The 16,728-nt window shown below is 40.6% G+C and overlaps 1 protein-coding gene across 4 annotated transcripts in view; it reads right to left on the bottom strand.

Annotated features, from left to right (window-relative positions):
• EGFLAM (EGF like, fibronectin type III and laminin G domains) overlaps window positions 1-16,728 on the bottom strand; it is a 176,281-nt gene that overhangs the window by 51,761 nt on the left and 107,792 nt on the right. The window lies entirely within an intron of this gene.

Raw genomic sequence — 16,728 nt, 5'->3', positions numbered from 1 at the left:
TAATAAGGTAGAAAATGTTTATACCCAGCAATCCCACCCCAACTTACAAAACCTAGAGAAATGCTTCCTGCGTATGTGTGAAAAGAGGCATGTGCAAAAGAGGCTCGTAGCATCAGAAGTTGTAATAGTAAAAAATATCCCACATTTGCCATTTATAAGAACAAGCAATTCTGCAAATGTCCATCAACAGAGAATGGATAAATGAATTACAGTACATCAATGGAATAGAGTACTACATAGCAGGGGAAATGAACGAATGAGTGTTTAATACATCAACACGGCTTAATCTCACATGATTTCATGCAAAAAAAATGCAAGTTACAAAAGAATGCATCCAGCTTGATGCCATCTATAAAAAGTCAACAGCAGGCAAACAATATATTATTTAGGGATATATATATATGTATATATGCACATACATATATATGTAATTTAGTCTCTTGAGAAAAGTAAGACAATGACAGTCACAAAAATATCCAAGGGAAGTTAGAAGAGCGATATGAATGATGTATGATTTACAAGGGCCTTTGACAGTATCTGTAATATTATATTTCTTAAGCTAGGTTCTGGATACATGTGAGTGTTCGTATTATCTTTTACATATTATATATATGTACTTTTGATGTATGAAGTAGCTCATTAAAAGTTCTTTAAAACAAGAAAGGGAGATTATAATAAACACTCCCAGACACAGAAAAAAGAGGGGCCCTATATGATATCTTGGGGGCCAACCACTTCCACCCATTTAGCAGCACAATGAGATCTTTCAGAACTGGAAGGTGGGCTGAGAAAAACTCTTAGAGGACAAAACAGGCCATTGTCCTTTGGGGGATAATCTGATTAAGCCTTTTATTCGGTTGTCATCCACAGAGGCCACTGATCCACAACAGATCTGATTTAGGCTCCACACAGGCACACTCCCTCAGGAGTGGCAGCCTTTCAAAGTGCCACTCCAAAGAGCTCCCGTGTCCTCCCAGTGGGTTTGGGCTGGCACAGGTACTAGCTGCCTTCTCTAAAGTGCACATGCCAGGCACCAGCCTTTAGGGTAGCAATACCTTTGGCAACAGAAAATGACTTTGGTAGGTTGCTGATGCTTATTAGTTATTAGATGCCCACTGTGTTTGGATGACTGGTGAAAAAGAAAAAAGAAAAATAATATAAAAAAACATAAACTGAACTCAAAGACATTCTGCTTTCAGAATAAGCTAAGCTAACACTTTTCTCACAAAAACAAACTCACCTTCCTTGCCTTAGTCTATTTGGGCTGCCATAACAAAAATATCACAAGCTGGGAGGCTTATAAACAACAAACATTTATTTCTCACAGTTCTGGAGGCTGGCAAGTCCAAGATCAAAGTGCTGGTGGTATCTGGTAAGGGCTCACTTCCACATAGACTGTGCCTTCTAGCTGTGTCCTCACACAGTGAGGGGCAAACAAGCACCTTCAGGCCTCTTTAATAAGAACACTAATCCCATTCACAAGGGTTCCACCCTCATGATCTAATCATCTCCCAAAGGCTCCACCTCTCAAAACCATCACCTTAGGGATTAGGATTTCAACATATGAATTTCAGGGGACATAAACATTCAGACCATAGCACCCCTCTAAGCAAAATAGCAACCAGATTGAAAATGGAGCTGAAGGAAATGGCCAAAAGTCATTTCTGTCAGGGGGGACACTTGACATTTTTACAGGTCTCCTGGAAAAGGAAGAGAGAAACGTGTTCAGCAGGTGACGCAGAAACGGGGTAGGACGAGCTGCTCTTGGGTGTTCAGGCACATCTGAACGGAGGGGGGTAACACGGGAGGTGCTGTCCTCACCCCCTCTACACCGACTCCCCACAGTTTTATTTAAAATAGCCCACCTGTCAGCTGAAAATCCAAGCCTTTTGATGACAGATTTATAGCTGGATGCATGTTCTTTCGAGCCACCTGCATGCAGCACAGCTGTGCACCACATGTCATCACTCAAAGAGCCAAAAGTCCCTGAGGACCACTCCTTCCTATTGTCTCTCTTCATCTCTGTGTCTTTCCATCTCTCTCCCTGCCTCTCTCTCCATTTCTATCTCTGCTTCTCTCATATATTCAGAACTGTTGGATTTCAGAGGAAGAAATCCATTTGGTAGTAAAAGGAGTATATGACACATGCACGAAGAAACCTTCACTTTTATCTTCAGCAGGTTGGGCTCTCCGCCTCCAGAGTATTCTCCCTGGCCCTGTGCTTTCTTGACATTCTTATGCATATTCTCATCAGTGTTAAGATTCTCTTCCTTATCTTATGTCTCCTTATCTGAAAGAACATCTTCAATGTCTTCCCACTGCCTACCGCATAAATTCTAGCCTCCTAGGTCAAGAATTTAAGGATCTCAATAACAACTCTTTTTCCTCCTTATTTTCCCTTTTGCTATTATTACTGAAACCTATTCCCTCTCTCCTATTTACCAAGCACTGTTTGGTGCCATACATAATACATTTTTTTTCTTTTTTATGCCCCTTGTCCAATCTTTCCCCATCCCCTTTTCCCTCCCCCCTCTCCCCTCTAATTACCCTAGATTTCTTCTCTCCCTCTGAAAGAGTAATGGTTACTTTGTTGATTTGTTGCCTAGATGATCTGTCCAATGCTGAGAGGTGTGATCAGGTCCCCCAATATTATCATAGAGCAGATGCTTCTTCTGTCACTCTGGAATGAACTTTGTGGAGAGAGACATCTTCTTCTTTTCTCTGGTCTCTGCTGGTGGCTCTCCTTTGTCAATGCACTCCAGTGGCTGGTGGACCATCTGTGTGGTGGTTGTGGCATCTAGCCGCTTTTGTAGCAGCCGTGGTTATTGTGGTAGCTGTGGTGGGCCACCTACATGGAGGTGATGTTTATGGCATGCTCTGTGGTGCTGGTGGTGTGCCTGGTTGTGGGAGTGGGGTCTGGTCCCCTGATCCATGCCTCAGGGCCCTGGGCAGGCCCCAAGGCGCTGTGGGAAGGGGGTCTGGTCCCCAGCTCCATACCTCAGGTCCCCAGATGGGCCCCGAGGCACTGGCAGTGTACCTGGTTGTGGTGGGAGTCTGGTCCCTGGATCTATGCCTCGGGTCCCCAAGCGGGCCTCAAGGCGCTAGCAGTGTGCCTCGTTGTGGCATCGGGGACCGGGGCCCAAATCCATACCTCAGGTCCCTGGGCGGTCCTGAGGCACTGGCAGTGTGCCTGGGCTGGAACTAATTTTTTATCCTTTGTTACTTCTAAAATGGGAGAACTTCCTGTGGTGGCTAGTACTTGAGCTCTGTGGTTGAGCTAAATTGCTGCTTTGCTACTGATTCCCTAAGTAAGGCTTTTTGTGCAACTCAGGTTTTAATGGTTGACTTTACAGTTACTTCTGGCTCTCCAGAGACCTGGTACACCTGGGTTGTGTAGAAACTCTGATCTGGGCCTGAGTCTTTTCATCAAACTGCACCTCATGCAATTCTGTATTCTTGACCAGTCTCCTCTGAGTGGTCCTTTGCTGAGTGGGATGCCAGTCAGCTAACTTTGCTGTGCCCCAGTGTTCCCCTGGTGGGCCCATTGAGCTCCAAACACATCCCATGTGCTGGTCCCTTGTGATGACTCACCCACCTCTGAGTGACTCCTTTTCTCAGTTGTTCTGGCTCCTTACTCCTATGTGGGTCCATGGGAACCATGTTACTGGTCTCACTGGCCTGGGGTCCACCAAGGCCCTCTTCTTCCCTGCTGCCTCCAAGCTACTCCATCCAAAGGTCACAGCTGTGGCTTTTGCCAGCTCCTGCTCTGTGCCCTCAGCAGCTCCAGCCTTAAAGTGGCCACAGCATGAAATGGCCAGAGTGGTTTTTTCTTTCTCTCATCATGGCTTCTCCTGCCTTCATGAACTCTGTAGGTCTCTCATCCATTTCCCCTGAGCTCTAGCAGCCCCAGCTTGGCCATCATTGTTTTTTTATAGTTCCAAATTGGTTGATTTGTGGGAGAGAGTGATGCTGGGGACCGTCTATTCTGCCATCTTGACCAGAAGTCCTTAATACATTTTTAAACCTTACAATAATCCTGCAAGCTAAGTATGATTACTCCCATGTAGATAAGTAAACTGAAGCTAAGGGAGGTTACATGATTTGCCTAAAGTAGAAGACTTTGTGACTGGACAAACCTAACTCCAAGCCAAGGTCTGTCTGGTGGCTGCTCACCAAAAACTGGTGTTAATACTCCTTCCATTTTGCCAACTGGAGATATAAACTCAGAGAGATTAAATAACTTGCTCAAAAGCATGCAGACTAACAATGGGGCTAGAATTTATCCTTGGTCTCTCTTTTGACTATATCATGCCACTTATAATCTGAATCCAAATTGTGTTTTCAGCTTTTTTTTTTTTCCTCTTCAAAAGCCATATTATGGACAAACTGGTCTACTAGTTGTCTCCTAACTGCACCTTGCATTTCCTTGCCCCAAGATTTTGGTTAATGCTCTTCTCCACATTGACAACTTGCCCCCTCTCCTATCTGCTCATATATAGCCTGCCCATCCTTCTAGCCAGCATGCATTCTATGGGGACAGAGCTGAATGTGTACCATCAAAAGACTAAAATCAAGTGATATTTTAAAAAGAGAACATCAGACTCTTCTGGGAAGAAATGGTGACTCAAAGTATGAAGCCATCAAGATGTGTAGGACATTCCTTCATCTTCTGGATGGGGCTATCCACCTTTGAATATACGGTGAGCTCAGAACAAGCTTGCATAGCTCGATAAAATCAATGGATGTTTAAGATTGTATTTACATTCCAAGGGCCTTGGAATGCTGCCCTTGTGTTTACCAACTCAATTGTGAACCCTTTGAGGGCAGGAGCCATATTAAAGATTTCTTAATGTTCTTTCCTTTCCTTCATTTAACTACCACTTCACATTCTCACAAAAGGCCAAACCCTCTACCAGGTAGAAGAGACTCTCCCACAGTGCTGTGCTATGGTGGGACTCCCTGTCGGTCCCGGCCCAACTGGCCATGCCTACTTAAGTGGGGGAATAGCTGAAGAGGAATCATTACAGTTTTCCCAAATCCAAAGACATTTCTCCCAAACTACCACCAATCCTGTCCCTTTCCCAAGTCAAAACAAGAAGGTTAGAGTTGAAAGAGACCTTGGACACTGCCCCATCCAACCTTAACATTTCACAAATGTGGAAATTGAGACCATAGAAGTGACCTAAAACCAAGGTCATGCATCTCATCAGAGGAAGATCTTGGACCAGAACCAGAACCATATGACCCTTAGTTCAATACCCATAACACTCTATCATACAGATTTTTTGGCATCAAGTATCTAAGATACTTCAGTAAGAACCTAAAACATAGAGAAGTTGGGGGATGGAGTACGGGCGGCTGAGGTCTCTTACTGCCTCTTCACCTGACTTGGGAAGTTCTCTATCTTGAAGGCAACTCTTTGGAGAAAAGGACCGTGAATTCATTGCTCCAGGTATGAAATAATACCGTGATGAGAATGGAAATGATTCCAGATTCTTTGCCCATTTGGACAAGTAAAATAATACATATAGTATTCAATGCATAAAATTGTTCAGTGTTTGCAAAACTTGCTTATGTTTTGATACTTTATATAACACATTTCTTTGAAACTAGAGGTTACTCAATTTGGGGAAATAAAGGATATGGAATAAGGGTGGGGAAAGGAATATGGAATTGCAAGTACTTAGAGTCAAAGAAATTTTAATTTATGTAGAAAGATCTCAGTGATTAGCTAGCACAACCAATTCATCTTACAGAGGAGTAAACTGAGGCTCAGAGAGTCCATGTGACACACCCTGAGGAAGCTCATTCAGTGGCAGAGCTGATCTAGAATTCTGGACTCCTGATGCTACACTCCATGCCCTCTGCAGCACTATCTATCTCCTATCTCTCAGAATAATCCAGGCTAATAATCATTTCCCATTTTCAATAGGAAGGAAACAGCACAAAGAAGACTGGGCACAGCACGCCTCAAAAGAAACCTGGAATGAAAGCTCACTGCTCTTGCTCCTGATGGCCCCACTACCTCAGATCTCACATCTGCGGCTTACATGAAGTTTTTACCAACGCTGCTTCTAAGTGAGCACAGAATGTACAGTCCAAGCCAGTGATAAGAATTCTCCCAGTAGCCTGGGGTTATTGTAATTAAAGTGCATAACTTATCGCTTTCTACTTGGCACTTTGTTAATTGGAAAAAGAGAACATTAAAAAGGAGACATTTATTAGAACCAGAATAGTCAAACCACTGACTGAATGCAAAACAAGCTCAGGGGTTATTCCACTATTAGAAAAACTAATAAACAAAACACAAATTTTGGTTCAGAGATAAAAGGATGACTTTCATTTTATAAAATCCCATATTTTATTTTTTTAAAGGCATCAGAAATTTCCTATAATAGTGAGTTTCTCTGATGTATCAACATGACGTAGTTGGAAATATCTCTGCTTACGGAATCCAAATAATTGGGAGAAGGACACAAACAGCTGTGTGACCCTGAACAAGTCACTTAATCTCTCTAGGTCCCATGTTTTCCAATAAAATAAGAAACAGGATTAGATTTCATGATCTGTGAGGTTCTTTCCAGCACTAATATTCTGTGACCCTAAAATTCACATTTTTGATTTAGACATATTACGGGCATCTGTCACATCAAGCAACGCTTGAAACAGAAACAACTGGAGAATTTCACTTATGTGGATGAAAAAGAAAAAAGGAGTTAGTTCAGTATGGAAGTTACATGCTTTGGGGATTGTAGCATTGTGCTCAAAATTAAAAGCCTCCTAGAAGATGTGATCTATGGTCATTTATCAGAATCCATCTTCATTCAAAAGGACTAGGTTGTATTTTGAGTCCCCCTCTTACAGCTCTCGGCAATGAGGAGGGAAAGGCTTAATTCCCACTCCTGAAGTTCCAGTCATGAGAAGAGAGTTTCCCTAAGCACTGTTGGATTCTTGCCCAACACATTTCCCTCCCTACAGAGGTGGGGACAGTGATTTAGCTGCTGGGTGGAAGTATTTTGGAACTGAGGGAAACTAACCTACCAAGCGGCCTTGGGGAGGGAAAAGGAATTTGGGGCCAATTTTGTCCCTCTCTCCTTTCCTTTCCATCTAGACTAGTGGGAAGCAGTGACCTGGGCAGGTGTGACTCCTGTGCCAACCCAAACTTTCCCTCAAGTGGGCTGTCCCATAGTCTGGACCGTGCAGAAGGCAGTTTGCAAGCCTAGTTTGGCTCTTGGAGAAAGCTGTGTCTTCTGACCCAGCCTTTATCAGAAACAAGGATGGCATTGATTCTTCATCTGCTGACTGTGTTGTCTTATTTTTCAACTAACTCCAAAAGTGGGCAAAGGGGAAAAGTGCTGTTCACTGGGTCTCTTCCAAACTCCAACACCCACCAGAATAAGACTGGTTGGAGAGAAAGGATTCCCCATAAGGCAATAAGTTAAGACAGAAACTGGGTCATCTCCTTCATTGTTAACACTCAAAAATTGGTTGGTTAGATGGAGTAATGACAGGTCAGACACGTGGCCTGAGTCCCTACGAGGTATCCCCAAGACCTTATGTGACATGGCCCTGTCAGCTCCAGCCTCATCTCACACCAATTTATTCCTTTTCACCCTCTTCAGCCACATCAGTTCCTCTTTCAATTTTTTGGACATACCACGCATTCTTCTGCCTCAGGACCTTTGCATATGCTCTTCCCTATGCTTGGAAATCTTATCCCTCACTGCACATCCCTTTGCCTTTTTGATCCTTTTATATTTCTACTCAAAATCACTTTCTTAAAGATGTCTTCACTGAATCCCAGATAAGGTCAGGTTCCTTTCTTGTATGTTCTCATAGTTCTCTCCTCTTTTATGTCTTTAAGAATTTGTAATTACATGTTTATTTGTGTGAAAATTTCGTAACCCACCAGAGTATAAAATCCTTGAGGAAAGTAACACCATCTATTTTGGTTGCCACTGTACCACGAAAACTTCACCCACTCCTAGAACATTGTAGGAACTTACGAAATGTATGGGGCATAGGAAGAATAAACTTTTGGAACAGTTTAAGCATAATAAAGATATATGGGAGCAGCATTCATCTGGGTTCTTAACAGCAAAAGCCCAGACACAAGAAGAACCACACAAAGAAGGCTATTAATAATCCTTTCCAGGATTTTAAGAAAACCATTCTGCAGAGTTTTCCTGGAAAATAATCCATACTCAGAGCTTCCTCTAGAGTTGATGTTCCAAGTGGCTCTTCTTCATTAAGTCGCTTCAGCTTGGGCTAAATGCTTTAAGTAAAGTCTGTCCTGCTACCCTGGACAAAAATGACAGAACCTGAATCTACGCCTGACCCTAAGAACCACATCCAGAGCAACCACCTCTGAGGGGCCTTGGTGTGAAAATCTATGCTTCATTTTAGAACAAAAGGCAGACATTCCAACTCTGATAACTCCTTCCTCTCTCACCTTCTTCTGCTGTGGACACTGTAAAAGCTTGACACTGGATTTCTGAGCCTCCTCTGCATCCTGGTGCATCACATGAGAGTCTGGGTGAGAAGATGCAAGTGGACGTCTACAGGAGCTTCGCTTCTTTCTACATTCTCTTGGGCAGTGAGCATGGCTGTGATGGCTGGAACTGCAGTGGCTAACACATTCCTAACTGAAAAAGGCGGCAAGTGAACCACTCGGTTAGACCCTCTCTTGGGCAACACTGCAGCTGGGTGCCTGCTGCATGGGCAAGTCGCAAGAGCCAGCTGTGCCCCTGAAGACCAGGGTGAGCGTCTGGTTCTAGGGGAGGAAGGCCTGCTCCACACCAGCCTCACGGGGACTCGGGGAGTCTGCGAGGACGCTGATGGTTTCCCTTCCTCCTCCCTTTCCCCCTAATAATCTGCCTGGATCATTTCCTCCTCCTAGTCCAGGAGCATGTTTCTATGGGGCGGGGTGGGGAGGGCTGCGGGAGGAGAGCAGCACTAAGTGCAGCCATGGGCAGCTATGTTTGTTCTTTTCTGCTCCTCATGCTTCATGAAACTCATATTTGACCATAGCCCAGGAGTGGCATCCCAGGCACCAGCTGACCTCCAGAGCCCTCACCTCAAAGCTTCTCTGACTTCTTTCTCTTTATGCACCTACACACAGAGGAAGCACTAATGGTGTGTGACCGCTGTGGGGTATCGCCTTTTGAAGAACATAAAACAGCCAAACAAGCACAAGCCACTGGATCTTTCTCCCTCAGAGTCTCTCTTTCTAAAGATAATGGGGCTGTGGAAAGTTGAGCAGATGGACAGAAACAAGGTGTTATGCACCTGCTTCTCTGCTGCCTGCTGATGGGGGAGATCCAGAGGCAAAGCATAATGAGAGAGGTGGCTGTGAACACAGCAGGAAAACCTACAGCCACATTTCATCATGGTGTGCTGGAAAAGTCAAGCGTGGAGTCTTTGTAACTTTAGAGAATAATGAATAATAATTTACTGACAACCTTCTGTAGTAATACTTCAGGACTGGAGGTGGGGTGGGCAGTGTATAATTTATACAGGCATTTATAACATTTCTAAACAACTGAAATGGTGGCTGATGTTAGGAATTCAGTGTTATGCATACAGCAGGCATTCAATATGTATTTGTTAGATAAGTGAGTGAAAGAATTTCTCTATAGGAGTCAAATCTTCTTTTAGGGTGCTTTGCACATGGTAAATGCAAAATAAAAGTCTTCTGAAAGACTCCAGTCTTAATCTATTAGTTGCGCTAAGTATATCGTTAGTCATTTTCACTGGGAGTTTGTTAGCAATTGTCATCTGACTATTAGTGGCAGAAAGATATTGCCCATAGTATCAGGAAAGTATGGCTTTAAAAAATGAGCATTCTCTCATAATTTGGCAGTATATATCAAGTGTTTGAGTTATTTGATTATGTAATTCTATTAGAAATTTAACCAAAGAAAATAGTCAGGCATATAAAAATGTTCATTATCATTTAAACATTTTAAAAAAATATTCAATGGCATGTGGTAGGTTCATGAGATAATTTTACGTTTGGAAAAAATGGAAGTCATTGGTGTTCTCCACATGAGTAGTGGGGGTGGAATCAGATTGGAGTAGGTCGAAGAGTAAATAAGAGGTTTTTAAAGAGTGGGTGCAGTGAATATAGACATCACAATAAATCTAGCAGAGAAATAAGATGGTAGGTGGAGCATTAGGGGTCAAGAGGAACCTCTTCTGTGAGTAGGGAATACATGTTTGTATGCCGATGGGAATGATCCAGTAGAAAAGCAGAAAGTGAAAGTCAAATCATGTAGGAGAGAGAGGGGTAAGTAATACAAAAATGACAAATACAGTATGGTCTCCAATTGGCTCACTGCAAGAGAGGGCCCAGTTCACATCCTGCATTTGGGAACTAGGAGCTAGAACAGGGAGACTGAGCTGGTAAAGAGAGGGGAGATGCAGCTTGTCAGTGGCTCACAATCCGGTGGGGAGGGAGATATGCGCACCTTCAGCTACACAGCAGGAGGACTGACGCTGTGATGTGAGTAAGCACCAGTGTTTCTGTGGGTTTTCTGTGGTCCTTGAAGTGGCTTCACATGTGGGCACCAATCGTGGTTCAGTTCTCTTTTAGGTATTCTGATGGGCAAAGTGGTCAAACTAGAGACGCTTACACCCTCTTATTCTGCCTTACTCCTTTGAGACAAAGTGCTGTAAGAAAATAATTGCCAACACAAAATTCTATATTCAATTAAACGATTGCTCAACAGTAAGTGAAACAGACATGATCACAATGCCTGAGGAAGTTTATCACTAACAGATCTTTAAGGATTTATTAAATATATATATATATATATATATATATATATATATATATATCAATAAGATGAAGAAGGAAAGAGTAAGATGCAAAGAATGGTGTTCAAAGGAACTGTAAAGGTATGGATAAATCTAAACAAGCATTACAGTTAAAAAAAACCTAAACATGTGGCTACCAAACAAGCTGGAAAAAATACAGAGAAGTAACATATAAGACAAGAAATTGATTCGAATTAAAGCTGCTAATCCTTTTATTGTTTGAGATCAGGGTGATAGATGTTGATTAACTTAAGTCTGAAAATAAACAATTTGTGCATAGTAAACAAAAGAATGTATAATTCCATCCCAATAGAAGAAAAAAGGGGACTAAGAAAATATTGTCAATCCTATGGAAAATAGGAAAAGAGCGGAAACAAAGATATTCTCCCTCCAATTAAAAAAAAAACATGAAGAAAGCAGAGTAAATAGAAACTGCAAAATTAAGATGGTAGAAATAAATAAAACATGTCAACAATTATAATAACTGTAAATGTAGTAAATTTGTCATTTAAAAAGACAGTGCTTATCAAACTGGATTTTAAAATTTTGAGCTACATGCTATTTCCAGAAAGTACCTAAAACAAAAAACAGAAAGATCAAAAGTGTAAGAACATAATAGATATTCCAGGCAATAGATAACAGACAACTAGTGTACCCATATTATTATTGGAAAATGTAAATCTTATGAAAAAAATGAGAAGCATTATTAATAATAAAGATGGTTATTAAATAATAATAAAAGAACCACCAGGCGTATAAAATGATTCTAAACTTCTATTTCTCCTAGTCATTGATAGATCAAGCTGTCAAAAAAATTAGTAAGGATACATAAGATTTGAACAATGATATTAAAAAGCTTGATCAAATAAATTTAAAAAGACTTCCACATATAAGAGACTTGGCAATAAATTTAACAAAAGTTATAAAAGACCTTTATGGAAAAAAATTATTAAAGTACACTAAAAGACTTTGAAGAAGACACAAATGAGATATAACATGGTCATGGATTGGATGATTCTAGATCATAAAGATGGCAATTCCTCCTAAATTAATTTATAAATTTAATATAATCCTAACTTTAAAAATTCAATGTAATTCTGATTTTTAAAATCCCATTAGGGCTTTACACGGAATTGAAATACTTGTTCTAAAATTTCTACTAGAGAAGAGCAAAGGGTCAAGAAAAGATAAGGCAATTTTGAGGAAGAGCAAGGTGGACTGGAATTACCTCTCAGATATCATGACTTTATAAGGTTGTAGAAATTAATACTTTGTGATACTAAAGTATAAATAAAGAAACTGACAGAATATAGAACTCAGAAACAGATCCATGAATATATGAACATCTGATATATCAGAAAGATGTCATTACAAGTCATTGGGGGAAAGGATGAACAATTCAATAAGTGGTGCTGGGGAAACTGGTTATCTATATGGAAAAAAGTATTAAATTATGTTCTCCATACCTAAAAGTAAATCCTAGGTAGATTAATACCATAAATATGAAACGCAAAATTTTAAATCTTTTAAAATAAAATATAAGATATCACCTAATGACCTGGCAAAAAGAAACAGTAAAACAAACATCAACAACAACAACAACAAAAATCAGAATGCATAAATCATAAAGGAAAAAATTGAGATGTTTAACTACATTGAATTAAAATACTTCTATTCAATAATAGATACCATAAGTGAAATGAAAGATAAGTCACTGACAAGAAAAGGATATTTGCAACACATATTATTAACTAAGGATTAGTATTAAAATTAATATATTTACTGTTTATTAAATAAGTATATATATAACTATATACTATATATATAATTAATATATAGGTGTATATATAAATAAAAATGGACAGTGCATATAAATAATCAATTCACAGGATAACTAATAAAATTATAAAATTACACTTAACCTCATTAGAAATGGGGAAGTGCAGACTAAAACAATAATAGTTTATTATTTTTCATCCATCAGATTGATATTTCAAAGTCTGATAATACCAAGTGTTGGCAAAGATGAAGAGTAAGAATTTTGAATATACTGTCAGTGTGGGTGGAGATAGCTGCCAACACTCGGAGGAACAATTTTGTAACAGGTGGTAGAACTAAAGATATGCAAGCACTACAACCCAGCAATTCCACTTCTAAGCACATGCTCAAGAAAAGCTCCTGTATACATGCACAAGGAAACATATATAAGATTGTTCATTGCAACATTGTTTGTAATTGCAAAAAAATTGTAGTAGCTTTATTTATCTCTAACATCAAATTAATAAAAGAATAAACTATGGTATATTCATACAATGGAACACAATACAGGAGTGAAACTGAATGATCTAGAACTTTATAATTTAGCTTGCATAAATGCCAAAAACATATGGTTGTGAAGAAAAATAAGTTGTAAAAAGATACTTGGCATGTCATAGCATTTGTAAGAAATGCTAAAACATTCAAAACAATACCACATAGTCTACAAATAAACATCATCAAGTTTTAAAGGACTAAAACTTGTAGGGGGAATCATAAATACCAAATGCAGGCACCTCTCAGAAGCAAGGAAGGGAGTAGGGTTGGGGAGGGGTACACGGGCTGCCCCTGTATCTGTAACGTTGCATTTCTGTAACACTGAAGAAAATGTGGGTCCTGTTAAGATTTGACAAACCTAATTTATGGATACGTAGGTGTCCCTGACATTTTTCACTATGCTTAAAATAATTCTTAATAAAAAGTAATGTAACAAAGCCCCAATTTTATTAAGAGTAAAAACTCTCACCAAAGATAATAAGGAACAAAACTGATACCGCAGAAACTTGAATCAATGATATGGAGAATGAATTTGAGATGTTCTTCCAGAGTGCTGAGAAAAATTTCAAAGAGATGAAAAATATGAAAGAAAACAAGATATGGATGTAGATATAGCGAACAAGATCCAAAGACATTATGGATGTTTCTTTGGTATTTACCAGAATGATGAAAACAGAAATATGAATCAAAACTACAAAAATAAAACACACCTGGAAAATAAAACAAAATCTGAGGATAGTTTGAAAGGACTACTGTTTCAGCTAAAACTAAGGGATCTATACCTAGACATAAACTGACAAAATTTTTACAATAAAAAGAAAAACTTTAGCACTCAAGATGGTGATTTCTGTGTAGACAAGTTTTGGGCAAGTAAAGAAATACTCGATGTTGAAATATACAGTTCAGGAGGTGATTTATCTTGATTGCATCTGGCTGGGTATAGACAAGTCAGAAAGGCAGAGGCAGAGTTCACTTCAGAGAGAGCGTCTGAGCTAAAAAGAATCGAGATACTTTAGAAATACCACTTTGAACTACGGTTTAAAAGAAAACCCTCTGGTATCCAATAGCAGAATGTATATTAGGTAGTGGTCTCTAAAATATACATGGGCAATTTGCTGAATAATTCTAAAGAACATGTTAATCATTAATGTTTCTAATTTTCTAAGGTTTTCCTTCTGTCAAGTTAGATCATCCCTGCAGAAACACCATTAACAATTCAAATTGACAGTCTTCATTTTTAAGAATGATCTTTTCTCATTTTCAAATAGGTATTGGATCAGTAAAAATCTAGCCACCCCAAAAGTATTTCCTTATCTTCCATAAAACACGACAAAAGTCACTACTTATTATAATGCTCAATATTCTTTGTACAATGATTCATTTGGTCATTTCTTTCTATAACTGTATCCAGAAAAAAATTATTTTCACCAAAAAATGTTTGCATCCTTCAATCAGACATTAAGAGCTCTGCAAGGCCCTGATTTCTTTTTTATCTTTGTTAATAGGAAGCTCAGAGTTTAGTAATATCCAGGGCTTAAGTGACTGACTCATCTCTAGCTTTGATACCGTTATGTCTCCTACCTCTATTTGGTTCCTGATTATCTTATCATTCTTTTTAATTAAGGGTGTGTGTGCATTTGTGTATGTGTGTAAGCTTGCTCAAATCATTTTTGCACATGGGTGAAATATCGATGATTGAAAAATACATTCAAATGTCTTAAGTAAACTCACATTCCAAAAGCCTGCGTGGCTCTAGTTGACCGCAGCTTAGTTGCAGGCGGAGAAGATCGGTGGTAACTAATCTAGGGAGGGTCCCATCGGTGTCCCACGGTGAAGAAAACCCCTCTTACTTTGTGATATGGTCATGCAAGTAGAGCCAGTCTTAAATCAGGGAAAGAGGCCTGGCTTAAGTCTTCATTCTGATCCATCATCATGTCCAAGATTAATTGAAAACTCCATCGACAGTCTGTGACAGCAGCAAGCCAGCCTCTCTCTGGGTCATGAAATTAATTTGTGCCCAAGAAACCTTTCCAAAATAAATAAGAACAAGAGTGATCTTTTCTCATTTTCAAATAGGTATTGGCATATTGATTAAACCAAGATGGAGCCAGAGGAGAAAACAGGGGCGCAGCTGAGGGTTTCCAAGCATTGAAGCATCACAAAGCCATTCTCCATTGGAGAGAAAATCATGAAATGCTAAGACTGAGAATCGCTGTCTGAATAACAAACGGAATTATGTGCTGGGCTCACCATGGGTTGCTTTCTAATGAAAGAATTTCTGCAGTGGTTTGAAACCTACACCTTGAGCAAATACCAGCTAGCTGCAATTTACTGAGCAGAGCAAGGTGGGCAGGAACAGGACACAAAAAGGCTCTGCAGACAGTCCGGACAGCTGGTATACCATGTGCTGGGGTGGAGGGTTCATACTACGAAGCCAGGAGCAATAAAACAAGAGGGGCTGGCTGGGGCTGGACAGTGGAGGATTTTAAATGTCACACTGAGGAGGAGACCTTATCCTGTGAGCAATGAAGGGCAGCAAGTGAGGGGAGGCAGGGTGCAGGAGCAGGGGGCTTCTCCTTTCTGCCTCTGTAGGGTCCTCCAGTTCTCCCCTTTCTTTCTGTGTCCTGACCAAAACTCACACAGTGCCTTGACCCCGCTGTGACCCAGCCAGCTGCAGGTTCCCCCAGCAGGCTTAAACCTGGACCTGAGCCTTGAACATTCCCAGGCACTGATAAAGGTATCAAAGTTGTTGCCCAAAACACTGAAAGAAACTGGCCCCAGCCTTGAGCCGAATCCCTTAAACCCTCATGTAAATTCCATCCTCTGACCCTCGCTGCGGACATCCCTAGGCAAGACATCCCTTTTCTGCTGTCTGCCGTGAGGATGCGCTGCAGCTCTCTTACGTTCCCCTAATCAATGCTTTGGCTTAATCCCCATGGCGTTTAGTGCTTCCTTCTTCGGAATCCCAACCGATCTGGGACGGTTGGTTTGGGCACTCCCTTGTGGAAACCTCCTGCCACTGCTTTGGGGGCACTCTAGTGGCCAGCTCGGGGGCACAACACAACCTCAGTGCCCCTGTGCCTTTTGCCTCTGGACAGTGCCTGTGGATATCCTCTAAGACCTCCCTTAACACTCAACCCGGAAAACACTGTGCCTGGATTCTCTTGTTCCTCATCCCCTATCCCAAAGCGGGAAATCCCACTCAAACTTTACCAGCCATCTCGAAGTCACCTTGCTGTGAAACCTTTGCCAAACCACCTCCCAGTCCCCAGACCCACAAAGTCAACCCCACCCCTCCTCTGGGCTGCAGAGCCCTTCCTTATACTGCACATCACTGTACAGGTAGTTGTAACCGTGTCTCTTCACTGAATGAATCATGACCTTTGGAGGACAAGGACCTTCAGTTCTCTTTGAAAAGGGTTTGGCAAAAATAAACATTTGCGGAATTAGTGGCTGAGACTTTTGGTGACTTACATACCGAATACACCCTTACTTTATGCCTTTCATATAGCTTATATGAAACTATACTCAATTTCCTTACATACTAGATTCAGTATTATTCAAACTGTAGATTTCAAACCCATTAGTGGATTATAA

The sequence above is a fragment of the Cynocephalus volans genome, chromosome 2, assembly GCF_027409185.1.
Source record: "Cynocephalus volans isolate mCynVol1 chromosome 2, mCynVol1.pri, whole genome shotgun sequence".
Lineage (NCBI taxonomy): Eukaryota > Metazoa > Chordata > Mammalia > Dermoptera > Cynocephalidae > Cynocephalus > Cynocephalus volans.
This window is presented reverse-complemented; position numbering and strand designations above follow the sequence as displayed.